This window comes from Carassius auratus, chromosome 36 (genome assembly GCF_003368295.1).
Source record: "Carassius auratus strain Wakin chromosome 36, ASM336829v1, whole genome shotgun sequence".
NCBI lineage: Eukaryota > Metazoa > Chordata > Actinopteri > Cypriniformes > Cyprinidae > Carassius > Carassius auratus.
In genome coordinates this window covers 19,959,146-19,978,182 of record NC_039278.1, presented here as the reverse complement: position 1 = coordinate 19,978,182, position 19,037 = coordinate 19,959,146, and the positions used below count along the sequence as shown (strand labels likewise).

At 32.4% G+C, this 19,037-nt stretch overlaps 1 pseudogene; it reads left to right on the top strand.

Annotated features, from left to right (window-relative positions):
- Positions 1-911: 911 nt before the first annotated feature.
- LOC113055580 (nidogen-1-like) lies at positions 912-16,585 on the top strand (annotated as a pseudogene).
- The last annotated feature ends 2,452 nt before the right edge of the window (positions 16,586-19,037 follow it).

Genomic DNA, 19,037 nt, shown 5'->3' with positions numbered 1-19,037 from the left:
TAATTATGAAAAGAAATGAATTATTAATTTACACCTAATTAGACATGCTTTCAGTTTTAATTATTTATACTTTTTATCATTATTTTTTAAGTTTATTCTAGATATCAGAGATGTAAATTAGCCTGTGCAATATCATTAATATAGTATTATAGTTATTAAATTATGTAGAATTTGTTTTATTTTAATTTATTTATTTTCTTAATTTTAATAAAACATTTAATTTTAAGTTATTTATCAATTCTCCGATTAATTTTATTTTGTGATTAATATTTTTTTCCTTTTTGCTAGCTTTGTTTTTTAATTTTTATATAGGTTTTTTTTTTCATTTTTATGTCAGTTTTTTTATATTTTATTCTAATTTCGGATAAAAAAAATTTTATTATAGATTTGTATTATTATTATTAAAGTTTTACTTTTAAGGCACTATAATTAAGCTGCTGTACAATGCATTTTTTTATTTAATTTTGTGCTGAAATCACGCTTTTTTAAACTGTCATTATACATATTAGAATAGTCAAAAATGATGTAAAACTAATAACTCACTCTTTTTCCGTTGTTCTTCTATGTAAATATCCGCTTGATGACCGTTGTGCTCCATTGCATCTTGTGCATCATCTCGTGCATGGCATGCCATACTTTAAATTAAATGCATCTCAAATAAGAAAAAAATCACATTTTTCAATTCTACTGTGCTGCTTTACAGTTTTTTTCTACAAAAACATGCACTTTTCAGATGTCTTTGACCGTTTCCCTCGCGGTCTTTTGCATCATGCATGACACTGCATTCTAAAAATGTAAAAAAAATAATAGTGCATGTCCGATTTCTAAAAATGCTTTTTTTTTTCGTTCCATTGTGCATCTCTCATTTTAAAAAATGCAAAATCACGTTCTGTGTTAACAGCCCCTTTACCACCATGCATTTATCTCAATAACAGCAGAAACTGATTCCAAACGGCTTCCTATGTTCTCCTTAAAAACCCTTTTAACCTGAAGAGGAAAGATGAGTTTGTGCGGTTTTAATGCATCCTCTCTATTTCAGTCTTGGCTCTTCTCTGTGATGTTCTCAGTGATCACGTCCTCGTCGCGGCGGGAGTACACCGTTAGCATGCCCGACGGTAGCCTTCACACACCACAGCTACCTGTGGACGCAGAACATCAAGTTCCAGAGCTGTCCGCACGAGGAGGTCCTGAGCGCCGTGCCGGCGAGCCAACAGCTCAGCGTCGACCAGATCTTCGTCATGTACGACTCCAGCAACCAGCTGATCCGCTTCGCCATGAGCAAACAAGATCGGCTCCGTCCACAGTAAGACAAGAAGCACAGAAAATAAAACACACGCAGAGCGGCGGCTAAACACTGGCTTCTGTCACATGACTCCTACAATACTGATTCAAAGTTTGGAGGCTCTTCTGCTCAACAGTTCTGCATTTATTTGATTAAAAATACAGTAAAAATGTGTAAATATTATTTCAATTTCAAACAGCTGTCTCCTGTGGTGAATATCTGTTAAAATCTAATTTATGCTTGTGATGAAAAGCTGAATTTTCATCATCATTACTTTCCAGTGTTATACCATTATTTATTTATTTTTTGATACATTTCTGTGATTTTATCAATTTTTAGAATGGGTTTTATTATTATAAAATTGTTCATTTTAATTGTACATTTTATGGGTTTTTATTTAGCTTTTATTTAAATTACAATTTATTTTAATTGTACATTTATATGATTTATAATTTTTTGTGCGTTTTATTATTTTAAAATCATTCATTTAATTTTACATTTTTTATGGGTTTTTATTTAGCGATTATTTAAATTACAATTTATTTTTAACTGTACATTTTCTAAGATTTTATAATTTTTTATGTGTTTTATTATTATACAATTTTTCATTTTAATTGTGCATTTTATGGGTTTTTATTTAGCTTTTATTTAAATTGCAATTTATTTTTAAAATGCACATTTTTAAGATTTTTTATACTTTTTTGTGTGTTTTTATTATTTTAAAATCATTCACTTAATTGTACATTTTATGGGTTTTTATTTAGCTATAATTTAAATTACAATTTATTTTTATTATTCATTTCAATGATTTTATTAATATTTTATTTGGATGGGTATTTGTTTTTTTATCATTCAAATTAATTGTCCATTTTATTGTTTTTTATTTAGCTATTATTTAAATTACAATTACAATAGTTTTATGAATTTTTAGTAAGCCCTACATGTAGCTTTACGGTGTGCAAAGTTGAATATATTACAGGAGTTGCAGGTCATAATTAATAATTTCTAATGTGGTGATATTAATGATGCATGGAAATGAAAGGGTTAAAAAGTAGCTCATATTTTTTTTTATTGGTCCGTTTTAATGTTTAAATGACAGAAGTGGAGTATTTAATGTTTCAGAATAGAGTAAAGAGCATGCTTGGGCTCTCTGTTGTCGATCTGGTTTCATCTTTAAAAGCGTAAGTGTGTTTGAATCTCTTCAGGTTTAGTTTGTGGTGTGTTTCAGGTGGCGTCCCGGAGCAGAATCCCTGTTTTCACCGGGAGACACGGCTGTGACACTAACGCCGTCTGTCGTCCGGCTCCAGGAAAAGACTTCAGCTGTGAATGTGCGGCTGGATTCAGCGGAGACGGACGGGTTTGTTACGGTAATGATCCACATGTTTGTGTTCAGACGTCTGTGTTGAGTTACTGAAGAGCCTGGAGGATGCTTGTAGACGTTATATCATAATTTAATTTGCCTTCAAAGCACCTCGCGGTTCACAGACGGGGCGATGAACTGGAGATACTGCGTTTAATTCGTGGGATGTTTCCTCTCTTTGAGATTTCATTGAAAGAAACATCTGGCTCTTGTTTTTGTTATTAACCCTCACTTACATGCATCGAAGGATATACACAGACATGAATTATCACTGCTCTTTCAAACAAGTGCTTTTATCTTAAAGAGTGATTAAAGTAAATAGAGTTTAAAGTCAGCATGAAATTAACATTCACTTTATTAATTGGTAAATCACACACACACACACACACACACACACACATACACACACACACACGCACACTCACACACACACAAACAGAAAGTGTCCAGAACATCTTAGGGTTATATTTCACCCTAAAATCACAAAAGAAAATAAATGATATTTAGTTTATATTTTAAAGTAAGCAAAATCTCATTCTCATTCAAAATCTTTTTCAGCTAATGTATATAATATAATATATTATTATTAATATATTATAAAAATATCATATATATATATATATATATATATATATATAATATATATATATATATATATATATATATGTTTATATTGTTTTTAATGAATATTTATATATATTAATATTATATTGGTTAAAAATTTGCAAATTTAAAAATTGTTAATATATATATATATATAATAAGATTAATTATATATATATATATATATATATATATATTATATATATATATATAATTTAAATATGAAAAAATATTTTATTATATAGTGTTTACATTATTTATATATATATATATATATAATTTTTAATATATATGTTTAAAATTTTCATTTTAGAATTATACTAATAAAAGTTTATAAATGTTTTTTAGTAACTATTGAAATTATATATATATATATATAAAATTTCTATAATTAATATAACTTTTATTATATTTTATATTTTTGATTATTAATGTTTAACATTATATATACATATTCTGAAACATCCAGAATTATCACCAAGTAGTTTAGAATAAAATATATAAATGTTAAAATGGAATAATTTTTTATTATTTAAAACATTTAGAAAATAAATATGGAAATAATATACAATGCTTTATATAGTGAAGAATTTGTACGTTATGCTTTTAATTCCTTGCACTTGGCTTTATTTCATGTTGATTTCAGCTTCAACACCTGTGTTGTTTGGAACACTCTGAAGATCCAGAGCTCTTCTCTGTGTCGTGTGTGTGTGTGTGTGTGTGTGTGTGTGTGTGTGTCAGATGTGGACGAGTGCTCAGAAAGTCCTCAGATCTGCGGGGCGTTCAGCGTCTGCAGTAATCAGCCCGGATCGTTCCGCTGCGAGTGTGTGGAGGGCTTCAGGTTCGGCAAGCGATGGACGCACCTGTGTCGGTAAGAGCCTGTGTTTGGAAGACACACACCCATGTGTCCAGACCCCTTCTGAACGGTGTGTGTGTGTGTTCCCGAGCAGAGACGGAGCGTCCCGTCAATCACTGTCAGAGAGGAACACACGACTGCGACGCTCCCGAACGCTCCCGATGCATCTACACCGGAGACTCGTCTTACATCTGCTCGTGTGTGCCGGGCTTCTCCGGAGGACGGACGCGTGTGTCGGGTAACACACACACACACACACACACACACCACACACACAGGAGAGACACACACACACAGAGAGAGACAGAGACACACACACACACACCACACAGAGAGAGACACACACACACACAGAGAGACACACACAACACAGAGAGAGACACACACACACACACAGAGGACACAACACACACACACACACAATACACAAACACACACACATTTAATTAAATTCTATTTATTAGTTTTATATTGGAATATTTCACTTTAGTTTATTTTATGTGATTTTTTTTGTTATTTATTAATTTTTATTTTTTAAATATTGTATATAATTTCTGTAAATGTATTTATTAGATTTCATTTTTAAATTTTCCCTTTTCACTTGAATTTTTATTAAAGTGTTAGTAATTTGTAGTGTGTTTTTGTCATTTTATAGATTTAGTTTTTTAATATATATAGTTTTCATTAGATATATTTTCACTTATTTTATTTATAGTGATTTTGAAGCTTTTGTAATTTTATATATTTCTATTAATTTTTATAAATGTATTTATTAGTTTTTATTTTATATTTCGTTTTTCACCAGAATTTTTGTGTTTCTTCATTTTTGTCTGTTTTTAATAATGTAGTTTTTATTAAAAACTATTTTATTTTTATTTTATTTCTATTTATTAGTTTTTGTTTTCATATTTTCACTTTAGTTTATGAAAGTGTTATGCCGTTTTTTGTCAATTTATTTATTTATTTATTAGTTTTTATGTTTACATTTCACTTTAATTTTAGTTAGTGATTTTTTGTCATTCTTATTCATTTTTTATTTTTTTAATATTTCTATATAGAAAAAAAATAATTATTTCTATATTTTCTGTTTTCACTTTAATTCAGTAAAAGTTTTAGTGATTTCTTTTTCTTTTTTTTGACCAATTTTCTACCCCCTTCAATCCTAACCAAAAACAGTTGGTTAGCATCGAATTGAAGTAAATAAAGTTTCATTTGAGATCAGATCAGTCTCGTATGCTTCTTTGAAGACGGTCCTCAAGACAAATCACATTTATTTTACAGCACTTTCTTCAGAGTGATAAACAGAATCAACGAGACTGAACCACCAGCAGTAATAACGAGTCTCTCAGCAGACAGCAGGGTCCCCAGAGACAGGAAGTGCTGTATCTGGACAGGAAATGCTCTCCCACAGCTGTGTGTTATTCATCACCCCCATTCTCTCTCCCACTTGACATCGGCTGATAGTCGGACAGATTGTGCCTCGCTCTCATTGCACACATGTGTGTTTGTTGGGCCGTGGGAGAGCGACATACATTAATAACACACAGCAGCTGTGCATTCTTCATATAGAGCATTCTCTCTCTCGTGTGTGTGTGTGTGTCATGCAGATATCGATGAGTGCCAGCCGGGCCGTGCCATAGCGATGCCATCTGCCACAACACCCCGGGCTCCTCACCTGTCTGTGCCGGCCTGGTTTCCACGGCGACGGCTTCAGCTGCACACCTGTGTCCGGTTAGTGTTAGCTCTGTATGAGTAGAGCTCTAAAATCAGCGTGACATCACTCGCTAACTTCTCTTTTGAGTCTTATATGAAGACTAGGGTTATTATAATGCTAAGTACATGTCAAACCATATAAAAAAAACGTTTTCATTACTTCAAATAGAATAAACATAAACTGAAATAAAATCAAATATAGTAAAAGCTTCATTTTATTTTATTTCAGCAAAATAAATTACTTTAATAAAACTAAATACAATAAAACTAATAAAAACAAAATGTATATTAAAAACAATAATATATATTTAACAATAAACGAGGAAGACACAGCACGAAAATACTAAACTAACCCAAATTAACATAAAACACAAAATATAACCCCCGCCCAAAAAAATCCCCAGAGGAATATATATATATGATAATATTTTATAAATAATAAATGAATAAAAAATGCATTATTTTATATAAATTGTATAACATTTACACTGATACATAAAACAAATTACTTAAAAATATATATTTCACAATAAGACTGAAAGCATAAGATAAGATAATAAATGTGGAAGTTTGTTTATAGTCTTTTTCAGGGTCTTTTGTGAATTTTTAAGACTGTAATACTGCCTTAAAAATACAATTAAAAGTTAAATAATTCTCTTGAAATCTTTTAACATTATATTAACTATTTAAAAAAAAATACTCAAAAAAAGGCTATATTTATACTCATAAACTAAAACCTAAAAATGAAAACGGCAAAAACACACAACAAATTACAGAGATTTTTTAAATATACGTATATATATATATATATATATATATATATATATATATATATATATATATATATATATATATTTTTTTTTTTTTTTTTTTTACATTTTAGTAATTTGTTGTGTGTTTTTGCCATTTTCATTTTTTTTTTTTTTTGTCTATATTAGGTTTCTAAGGTGTCATTGTTACACAAGTTACATTTACTTACTAGTATACTAACAATTAATCAACAAATGGATCATTCACAATAAAACCAGAGACATATTTTTGGATAGTAAAAGAAGTTGATTTGGATGTAATGTTAAAGGGCGACCGGATGCGTTTCTTCATTTTGTCGTTCATTGCCTCCCACACTTTTCTCCTGGCGTCTGTTTGCTTGTGAAGCTCAGATAAAGGACACTTATTGTAATTGTTTCCTCTGCAGGCTGAGGTTTACATTCTCATCTGTTTCTCACACAGAGCGGAGCGGCGTTCAGAGCCAGGAATGTGTGTGAAGTCTCTGCTTGTGTTTTATAAACTGTACTGATCATCTGAGCAACATCTGAGCTCAGAGATAGATCATATTCACCTGTGAACTGAGGATTCATGATTCACAGACGTCTCTTCTGCTCAGTAACACTGCACTGATTCGACCAAAAACAGTCAAACACTTTTACTATTATTTTTTGTTATATATATACACATATATATACACATACATTATGTGTTTTAAAGCAGTATGTTGATTTACCATAATAAATCAGCACAAATTAATAAATAAAAAAACATTTAATCAATTCTAAAAATAGGTTTAATTTTCTTAACTTAAAATATATAATATAATATACATTTTATTTCATTAAATACAATTTATTAATCACGGATGCCTCATAAAATAAATAAATCAGCACAAATTAATTAAAAAAATATCTTATTGTTCATAAAGAAATATGTTTATTTTCTTCACTCAAAATATATAATATAATATAATATAATATAATATAATATAATATAATATAATATAATATAATATAATAATTTAAATTTAATTAATTAACCACTGATGCCTGATAAAATAAACAAATCAGCACAAATTAATAATAAAAACAAATATTATTGTTCCTAAAAATAAGTTTTGTTTTCTTTACACAAAATGTATAATATAATATAATATAATATAATAATATAATATAATATAATATAATATAATATAATATAATAATATAATATAATATAATATAATACATTTTGTTTCATTAAATAAATTGAATTCATCACTGATGTCTGATAAAATAAATAAATCTTATTATTCCTAAAAATAGGTTTTACTTTCTTCAAACAAATGCATAATATATAATATTTAATATTTTATTATAATATAATATATAATATCATATAATATTCTTTTTATTTGAAGAAATAAAGTTGTGTAAAGGAACTCTTGCTCTCTTCAGTGGTGTTGTCCCGAGGATCGTAGCGTGAGACGCTGCTGTATGTTTCCCCTGCGGCGAATATCTGTGTGTGTGTGTGTGTGTGTGTGTGTGACGAGCGTGACATGTTCTCCTAATTTGAGGGCAGATGTCAGGTCTCTGACGCCGTGATAATTACAGCCGACACGTCTGAGACAGAAACTCCTGGATGAGGTCATGAGGAGGAACGCTGTTATCCCCAAACAGCAGAGAACTCACTGTGTGTGTGTAGCGTCCGCTAACATCAGTGTGTGTGTGTGTGAGAGAGAGAGTGTGTGTGTGTGTGTGTGTGTGTGTAGGTGTGTGTGTGTGTCACTGTGTAATAAATGAATGTCTGATAGTTGATGGAGTGTGTGTGTGTGTGTGTTTGCTGCAGAAGGTGAGCAGACGGCGTGTGAGCGTCACAGAGAAGCAGCGCAGGCCTCGAGCGGAGACTTGTTTCGTCCGCGTCCAGCTGTGGGTCAGTTCGTGCCCAGCTGTGATGCTCACGGTGCCTACGACCCCCTGCAGTGTCACTCCAGCAGCGGTCAGTGTTGGTGTGTGGACTCGTCCGGACGAGAGATCCCCGGATCCAGAGCTCCATCCGGCAGCAGACCCATGTGTAAGAGCAGAGAGCGGAGAGAGGCAGGGACACGTGAAGAGATTCGACGACTGATTTATATTACACTTACTGTGATCTGGAGACAGCTGTTCTGTCACATCTCTAATAGTGTTTACTTCTGCATTTATGCTTTTGGCAGATGCTTTATCTGTAGTCACCTGCACTGCATCGTATCGAACAGTTCAGCTGAGAATCAAATCTTCTGTTGCAAGCACCATGCATTTCCAGAAAGCACATAAATAAAGTGCTTTTCCATGCTTTTTAAATAATTTTCAAAAATAGTTACAAAAATCACAGATCGTGAAATCTTTGAAAAAAAATGATATGTTTTCATAAATATTTTTTATAATGTGCAAAACTGTTGATGTTTTAGGTTTGGTTTTAACAGATTTTTGTTTTGCACATAAGTCACACTAAATATTGTGTCTGAATGTTTTTGTGTCAGATCAGGGTTTATGAAAATTTTTGTCAGCCAAAATGTTTTTTATGTTTTTTATTATATATATTTTTTATCTTTATTTCGTATGTTTTATTTTTACATTTCTATGATTTAATTGATTATTAATAAATTATTTATTTAGGTTTTTTATTTACATTTGTGTAAATTATTTCATTTTAATTTGAAAAATGTTAAATACATTTTTTTTTATTTGTATTTATTTTTGTTTTATTTCGATTTTTGATTAGATTTGTTTTTTATGAATTATTTTAATGTCACTTTTTTTTATGTAATTATTTACTTAGCTATTTTTTTCATAGTGTAATATTTGGTGTGTTATATTGAACTCAATTTGACCGGCAGCATAAAGATCATTGATGGCAGCAAGCCCCTCCCTCTTTCCATAGGTATTGATCACAGTGTGGCTCCGCCCCTCATTGGCCCCACCCCCAGACCTGACATCAGTCCTCTGACTCCTGGAGCGAATCTCTTATTCAGCCAAAGCGGTAAGATCGATCACATCCCGCTGGACGGCAGCCGGATGATGAAAGACGAGGCTAAGACTGTTCTGCACGTACCTGTGAGTTCAGCACACACACACACACACATCCTCTCATTTACACACATAATGGGCCCAAAACACATTTGTGATTGATATTTTATTCATTTATTATTTTTTTTATGCATTCAACCTTTTTATTTATTGATATTTCGATAGAAACTTATTTAACTTTTACAATTATTTATTTAGATTTGTTACATTTGAACCATTTAAATAAAAAAACTATTAATTAATGAATTAATCTTTTTTTTGCTACATTTTAATATTTTATTTTTACATTTATTTATTTCTATTTTGCTACATTTTAGCCTTTTTTTTACATTTTTTAAATTAATTAATTTAGATTTTTCTATATATGAACATTTAATTTGAAAAACCATTGATTAAAAATATTTTCTTCATTACAACCTTTGTAAATTTTGAAAATGTATGTATTTATTTATATTGTATTATTTATTTAATTAGCTACATTTGAACAAATTAGCGTTTGTGCTCATGTTTGCAGGGTAAAGTGGTGATCGCAGTGGCGTTCGACTGCGTGGAGCAGATGATCTACTGGACTGACATCACACAACCCTCCATCAGCAGAGCAACACTACAGGGAGGAGAGACCTCCGTCCTCATCAGCAGCGGTGCTGACACACACACACACACACACAGAGACACACACACACAGAGACACACACACTCACACACACACACACACACACACACACTCAGTCACACACACACACACTCACACACACACACACACACACACACACACACACTCACACAGAGACACACACACTCACAGAGACACACTCACACAGAGACACACACACACACACACAGAGACACACACACACACACACACACACAGAGACACACACACACACACACACACACACACACACAGAGACACACACACACACACAGAGACACACACACACACACACACACACACACAGAGACACACACACACACACACACACAGAGACACACACAGAGACACACACACACAGACACACACAGAGACACACACAGAGACACACACACACACACAGAGAGACACACACACACACACACACACAGAGACACACACACACACACACACACAGAGACACACACACACACACACACAGAGACACACACACACACACACACACAGAGACACACACACACAGACACACACAGAGACACACACAGAGACACACACACACACAGAGAGAGACACACACACACACACACACACACAGAGACACACACACACACACACAGAGACACACACAGAGACACACACACACACAGAGACACACACACACACACACAGAGACACACACACACACACACACACAGAGACACACACACACACACACTCACACAGAGACACACACACACACAGAGACACACACACACACACACACACAGAGACACACACACAGAGACACACACACACAGACACACACACACACACAGAGACACACACAGAGACACACACACACACACACACAGAGACACACACACACACACACACACACACACACAGACACAGAGAGAGAAACACACACACACACACAAAGACACACACACACACACACAGAGACACACACACACACACACAGAGACACACACACACACACACAGAGACACACACACACACACACAGACACAGAGAGAGAAACACACACACACACACAGAGACACACACACACACACAGACACAGAGAGAGAGACACACACACACACAAAGACACACACACACACACTCTCACACACACACACACAGAGACACACACACAAACAGAGACACACACACACACACACAGACACAGAGAGAGAGACACACACACAAAGACACACACACACACACTCTCACACACACACACACACACACACTCTCTCACACACAGACATACACACACACACACAGACAGAGACACACACAGACACACACACACACAGAGACACACACACACAGACACAGAGAGACACACACACACACACTCAGTCACACACAGAGACACACACACACACACTCAGTCACACACACACACAGAGACACACACACACACTCACACACACACTCACAGAGACACACACACACAGAGACACACACACACTCAGTTTTCTTGTCTTTTGTCTAAACCTGCTCCGTGTGTTGTGTCCGTGAGCAGATCTGGGCAGTCCTGAGGGAATCTCCATCGATCACGTGTCCAGAAACATGTACTGGACCGACTCCGTACTGGACCGCCTTGAGGTGTCCCGACTGGACGGGAGTCAGAGGCGTGTCCTGTTCGACGATGACCTCATCAACCCGCGCCCGATCGTCGCTGACCCCGCCCACGGGTAGGTGTGTGTTTGATCAGGGCGTTATGGAGAACACACACTCCTGTATGACACACAGCTCTCCGTCCTCCAGATACCTGTACTGGGCCGACTGGAACCGCGACGGACCCAAGATCGAGCGCTCCGGTCTGGACGGGAGCGACAGGACGGTGCTGGTGCAGGACGGGCTGGGGCTGCCCAACGCTCTGACCTTTGACCCCCAGAGCAGGCGGCTCTGCTGGGCGGACGCAGGTCAGCTGCACAGTTATTCAACAACGTTTGAATCATGTGGTGCTTCGTATTATTGAAAGATTGTGAATACTTTCATTCTTAATGATTACGTCACTGATGAACCATTCACAGTCAGTCTAGAAGTATGATGTTTCTGTTGTGGTGCATAGAAGCATTTTATATTGAATGTATTATTTATTTTATGCTTTATTTTTTTTATTTGATTTGTTTATTTAAATGTTATCCTTTTTATGCATTTATTCATATTTATTATTTTATTATTTTATTAATTATTTGTATTTTTTATAATGAGTCATTTTTTATTTTATTTTAATTTTGTTTTATTTTGTATTATTTATTAATTTTAAATGTACAATTTTGTAATTTAATTATTTTTAGGAAGTGCTTTTATTTAGATTTTTTAAAACTATTTATTTATTTTAATTCCACGTTTTTTATTTAATTTATATTTACTATCTAATTTTGAATGTTTTTCTTTTTTATTTATTTTAATTGTACATTCTATGATTTTATAGTTTTAAGTAAGCATTTTATTTTTTTTATTTTTTATTATTTGTTTTAATATTACATTTTTCTGATTTAATTAAAGTGTTCTATTTTTGCTTTTTTATTATTATTATTTATTAAATATTTTAATTGTGAATTTGTATTACTTATTTAATTTTAGTGTTTTATTTTTATCTATTTATATTTATATATTTTAATTTTATATTTAGATATTTAATTAATTTTAGTGTTTTATTTTGACTGTTTTTTAAATTATTATGTATTCATTTTAAATAAAAATTTTTTTAAGTTAATCATTATGTTATTACGTATGTTTTATTTTATTTATTTATTTATTTTTATTTATGTTTCAATATTACACTTTTATGCTTTATTACGTTTTAGTAAGTGTTTTATTTTTGGTTGTTTTTATTTATTTTTTTATTTATAATAACATCACTGATGAATCATTCACTATCAGGCTAGACGCATGCATTTTCTATGTTGATTTTTTTCTTTCTGTTGAATCAAGTGATGTTTGTTTCAGGAACTCGTAAGGTGGAGTGTATCGATCCGTTCTCTCGTCTCAGGACGAAACTGACCGAAGGGATTCAGTATCCGTTCGCCATCGTGTCTTACGGCCGAAACCTCTACTACACCGACTGGAGGAGGTTCGATTCACAAACACGACTCTCAAGAACCAGTGCTTTTAATGAATCGATTCAAAAGAATCAGATTGAATCTGTTCAAAGAGTCACTGAGTGGTTTCTGAATTAACATTTGACTCACTGACTGGAAGGTTATATGACTGTGTGTATTTAAATATGGATGCTCATAAAAGGAGTTTTATTGCAATAAATGGTATTTTAATTAGAAATAAAACTATTAAAATATATTAAAACACTAAACAATTTTTCTAACTGGAAAATCTGGATATTTTAAGGAAGAATATTCTGTTAGACAATAGACTTTAGAAGATTCACACCTCTTCAGACAGACCTTAAAAGTGTTTATTAGTGAGTTAATTGGGATTGTATTAGAATTTTAACATTTTTATGATTAAATTAATGTTTAGTAAGTGTTTTATTTTTATTGGTTTTTATTTTAAAATTATTTTTTTATTATTATTATTATTTAATTAATTTTAGATTTTCATGATTAATACATTTTAGTAAGTGCTCTATTTAAAATGTCTATATAAACATGATTTATTGTAATTGTAGATTTTAAAATTAATTCATTTTTAATGTGTCATTTTTATTAATTTTATTTAAAAATTATTAATTAAAAATTTGTATATGTTATTATTTATTATTTTCGTTTTTATTTAGTTGATTGTTTTTGTTTGCTTTTATTATTTCTTTTAATTTTATATATATATATATGTGTATGCATGTTTTTGTTTTGTTGCTAGGGAGGCAGTGGTTGCTATGGACCATCATGATGGGATGGAGGTGGAGGAGTTTCTTCCTCAGAAACGTTCACGTATATACGGCATCGCTATCACTTACCCACAATGCCCTGCAGGTCTGAGCTGAGGTTATTCTCATCGTAAACGCCTGTGATTTCTGAACTCATTGTAATCACATGACTGTGGTCTGTAGGTGTGAACTACTGCTCTCGTGATAACGGAGGCTGCTCTCATCTCTGTCTGCCGCGGCCGGGTGGATTCACCTGCCGCTGTCCTGACGCCGGAGACGGCTCGTGTGTCGAGCACCACCAGAACTTCTGAGGTTACGAGAGACTCAGAGACACTCAGAACCGAGGAGGGAATGTTCCTTAGGGTTCGGGGCGAGACAATCAGTACAGTAGGGATGCACTCGATATATTCATATCGCATCTATTAGTGTTCTTCGTCGGTCCCATGAGGCTGATAATAGACGCAGACAAAATCAGGGTTTCACTTTTCTCAAAGTCTTTTACGAAAGTACTGCACAGTTCCATATGGAGGCTTGTTTTCGTCACAGATTAGAAAACTAGAACGGTAAAGTTTACGATACAGACTTTTTTATCACCATTCTTACTTTTTATCGCAATTTGCAGTTTACTTTTACAATTCTGACTTTTTTAATCGCAATTCTGTTTATTTTCCGCAATGACTTAAATTGCAAATCTGACTGTAATTTTTGCAATTCTGACTTTTTTAAAATCAGAATTCAGAGTTTACTTTTCACCGTTTTTTTATTTGCAATTCTGAATTTTTTTATCCAATTCTGAGTAACATTTTCGCAATTCTTACTTTTTATCAGAATTCGTAGTCTACTTTTACAATTATTACTTTTTTATCGCAATTCTGAGTTTACTTTCTTCAATTATTTTAATTGCAAATCTGAGTGTAATTTTGACAATTCTGGCTTTTTTTATATCATAATTCGGAGTTAACTTTTTGCAATTCTGACTTTTTTTCACAATTCTTAGTCTACTTTTCCAATTCTGACCTTTATCGCGATTCGGAGTTTACTTTTCACAATTCTGACTTTTTTATCGCAATTCTGAGTAACATTTTCGCAATTGTTACTTTTTATCAGAATTCGTAGTCTACTTTTACAATTATTACTTTTTTAACCTAATTCTGAGTTTACTTTCCGCAATTATTTTAATTGCAAATCTGAGTGTAATTTTGATAATTCTGGCTTTTTTTATATCATAATTCGGAGTTAAATTTTCACAATTATGACTTTTTCTATCAAAATTCTTAGTCTACTTTTCCAATTATGACTTTATCGTAATTCTGAGTTTACTATTTGTAATTATTTTAATTGCTAATGTGAGTGTAATTTTTGCAATTCTGACTTTTTTTTAAATCATAATTCAGAGTTTAATTATCGCAATTCTAACTTTTTCTAAAATCAGAAATCTCAAGTTTAAATCTTGTAAATCTTACTTTTTATTTGTTTTGTTTTTTTGTTTTTTGTTTTTTTTTTGTTTCCATTTCGCAATCCTTTACAGAATAAAAAATATTAAAAAGGCAACTGTGACTTTTTATCGGACCATTCTGTGACTTTTTTCTCACAATTCTGAGTTTATTTCTCGCAATTCAAAGAAATATGTATATCTTTAAAAAATTTTATCTGTATGGCGGAAACAAGCTTCCACAGTTCTGCATATTTTCTACTGCACAGTTATATTTTTTAATGCATACATTTTTCGCATGAAAAATTCTAGACTGGATCTCTAATGTGAAAGTTTTTCTTTAACTTTTTTTTTTTAAACCAGGTACATTATTAAATACGTATAATATCATAAATTACGTATATTAATAATTGTTAATAAAACAGTATTGCTTTTCTGTATTAGTAGTCGTTTTAACAGTTTTGATTTTAAATTACAAAATGATGATATATAATGACAAACTGATGAAATGAAACTATTTAAACACATTTATAAACTCTGTATTGGTGCATCCCTACTAAAACCACTTGAATACATGAATCTGAATCCAGAATCTCGGGTTAGTTGATAGTTAGATAAATAAATGTGATTTTACTAGTTGTCCGTTACATTTATACTTTGTGTGTGAGGGGAAAGTTGCATTCTGGGATGGGTATTATGTACAATCATTCTGATTTAGCTGAAATATTACTTACAATTATATTTTAATCCGATTTTTAAAATGCCAAATGAAGATTTTCTTTATGTTTAGTGTAAATATCAAAAGTATATGGTCTTTATGGGCTCTGTATTTCCTCTCTGGTGCTCGGGGACCGAGGGCCCAGTTCAGGTTTTATGTGATGTTTACACTCATACAGTCCATCTGGACGAGAGCCTTCGATGGGAAATCACACTGTTTGTTTACACAATGCATGATGGGACGGCGGACGGCTGTGAAAACAGCTGGACAGAGGAAGGAAGAGAGACTGTGTTTTGTACAGCTGTACAATTAAAACATTTTTAAGAGGTTGGAATCTGCGGTGTTTTATTCCTCCAGGCATATCTGATAATGATTGAAACTATAACTTAGCAAGGTTTTATTGTAGGCAAACAGACCAAAGCAGTAACTGTTTTATAGATTAGCATCTTTAAACATTGATTTGTGAACCCAGTCAATGCACAGTGAATGCGATTCTATGTTGATGCATGTTTTATTACGCATTCTGTCGCTTATACTTTTATCTTGCATTTATGAGTTTATATCTTACAATTGGGACTTTTTTTTGCAATACTAAGAATTGGGAGATATAAATTCACAATTTGAGGGGAATAAAGTCAGACGTGCGAGAATTTAAATTTGAGAGGAAAAGGTTTGCAATTACGAGAAAAAGGTCAGAATTTTTAGACGAAAAAGTCGCAATAATCTTTTTTTTCTTTTTTATCACGTGGCAGAAACTGACTTAAAAAATCTAAAATAATTCAGTTTCCTGGAAAATCTGTCCCAACAACTCACAACAAAAACAACGACAAACATCATTAATATAGGGTTATAAAATAGTGATTTAGGGTAATGCAAAAACACTCGTTTTACTCGCTCGTTACTTAAATTGAGTTCTTTTCTAACAGGAAAGTTAATGTAGTTTTTCTTTAATCAGACAGACCCCACAGATTTGCAAACATATATTTAACATCTTACTGTATTTATTTAACATTAAAATACATTTCATAAATTATGTCAAGAAAATCCTGGTCATTTCATTCTCAAAATCAAATGAATCATTTTAAAAATAAAAAAGGCTATTATTTTTAATAATATTTTGGCTTTTTTTTTTTATTAAACACATTTTCAGTTGCCTTTTGTTAACATGGGAAAATGCTCTTAAAAATGTACTTTATGATTTAAACATTACATGCAAGTACAGTTTGCAGTATGTTGTACTAAGTTTATTTTATTGTGAAATTGATCTGTATAAGATTCATGTGATCTTAAAGTGTCAAGTGAATTTTTGCTTCAAGCAATGAAGCTCCATCTGGTGGAGAATTGATAGAAAGGTTATTGTAGAAATCCAGCATCGGCTGCTGCTTCTCGACTCAGATCTTTCCTGATTGTGATCAAGTAAAGGTCAGAATAAGGTCAGTAATATCTCCAGATGAACTCTTCCTGGACTGAAGCAGCTCAGCTTTACTTGATTCTCCATCAATCATGTTTTAGAGTCTCAAATCTGATCCTCAGGATCTTTTGAGGAGCGTTTGTTTCCAGAAGCTTTACTTTCACTGTTCCTCAGCGGAGGAAAGATCTTCACAAGCCTCCAGAACATCTCACATCTTCTGAGGAGACTTGATTTCTTCAGCTCTCAATTGCTGTTTCTGTCTATTCTTTTTTATAATAACCCACTCGATTTATTTGATCCTTCTTATTTCTGAACCACACTCAAGCACACCTAAAATGAAACTTTTTTCCTTCTTCTTCTTCAAATATATATATAAGAATATATATATATATTCAATAATATTTTGTCTTTTATACTTTGCATTTTGAAAGAATTTTACTGTACCAATTAATATTTATGCAGTAATTATTATCCTTTTGAAAACAATACATTTTTTTTTTTTATATATATATATATATTATATATATTTGGAAAAAAGCAGATATATTTGGAGGAAAGCAGATTAGCTATGTGTTATTAATAAAAAATGTCATGTAATGACATGGTTTAACCACTTTTTAGATAATAATTACAGATTTTGTTAGGTGGAAGATTTTAATACATGTGTAAACAATCTGGGACTACTTTTTGTCCAGTCTTAATTTCTTTTTTGAAATGGTGATTTGAAGTGTTAGTTTTTGCATTATGATTATTCATTTATTTTTTTAGAAAGAGAATGCAAGGAAGTATTTTCTTACCCATATTTTTTAAATTCTGAATTTATATATAAAAAAATTCATTCAGTAAGAATAATGCTTTACAATCTAGCATGTCCGAATCATGCCCTCACTATTTGTGTGTGTTTACATACCAAGTGCCTTAAACCATTCCAATAGAGCTACACTTTTTTTAAATATCAAAACGTAAAAAAATCCCATTAAAAGTTATCGAAGAACGGTACGTTACTTTTGTCCCTCTAGCGGTTCAGACACAGAACTACATGTAACTCGTGGAAGGAGATCGTTCGGTTGTCACGTGGCTCCGCGGATGAAATGTTTGATCATGATTACAGATGATCCCAATTTCACTAACGACCTCAAACTGAAATGAAAGAGTCCGATATCTGAACACAATACATCTTACGAGCAGGTAAGAGCTTATATGATGCTCTTTTTCACTTGAGACAAACGTTATATATATAGCTTCAAGTTTTTTTAAGGTCACCTTGATGTTAATGCATCAGATATCACATGCACACGTTTATTAATCAAAGTTAAAGGTCGTTTCCACATATACAAACACATTTAAGTTGCATTAATGAACGTACAAACATGAA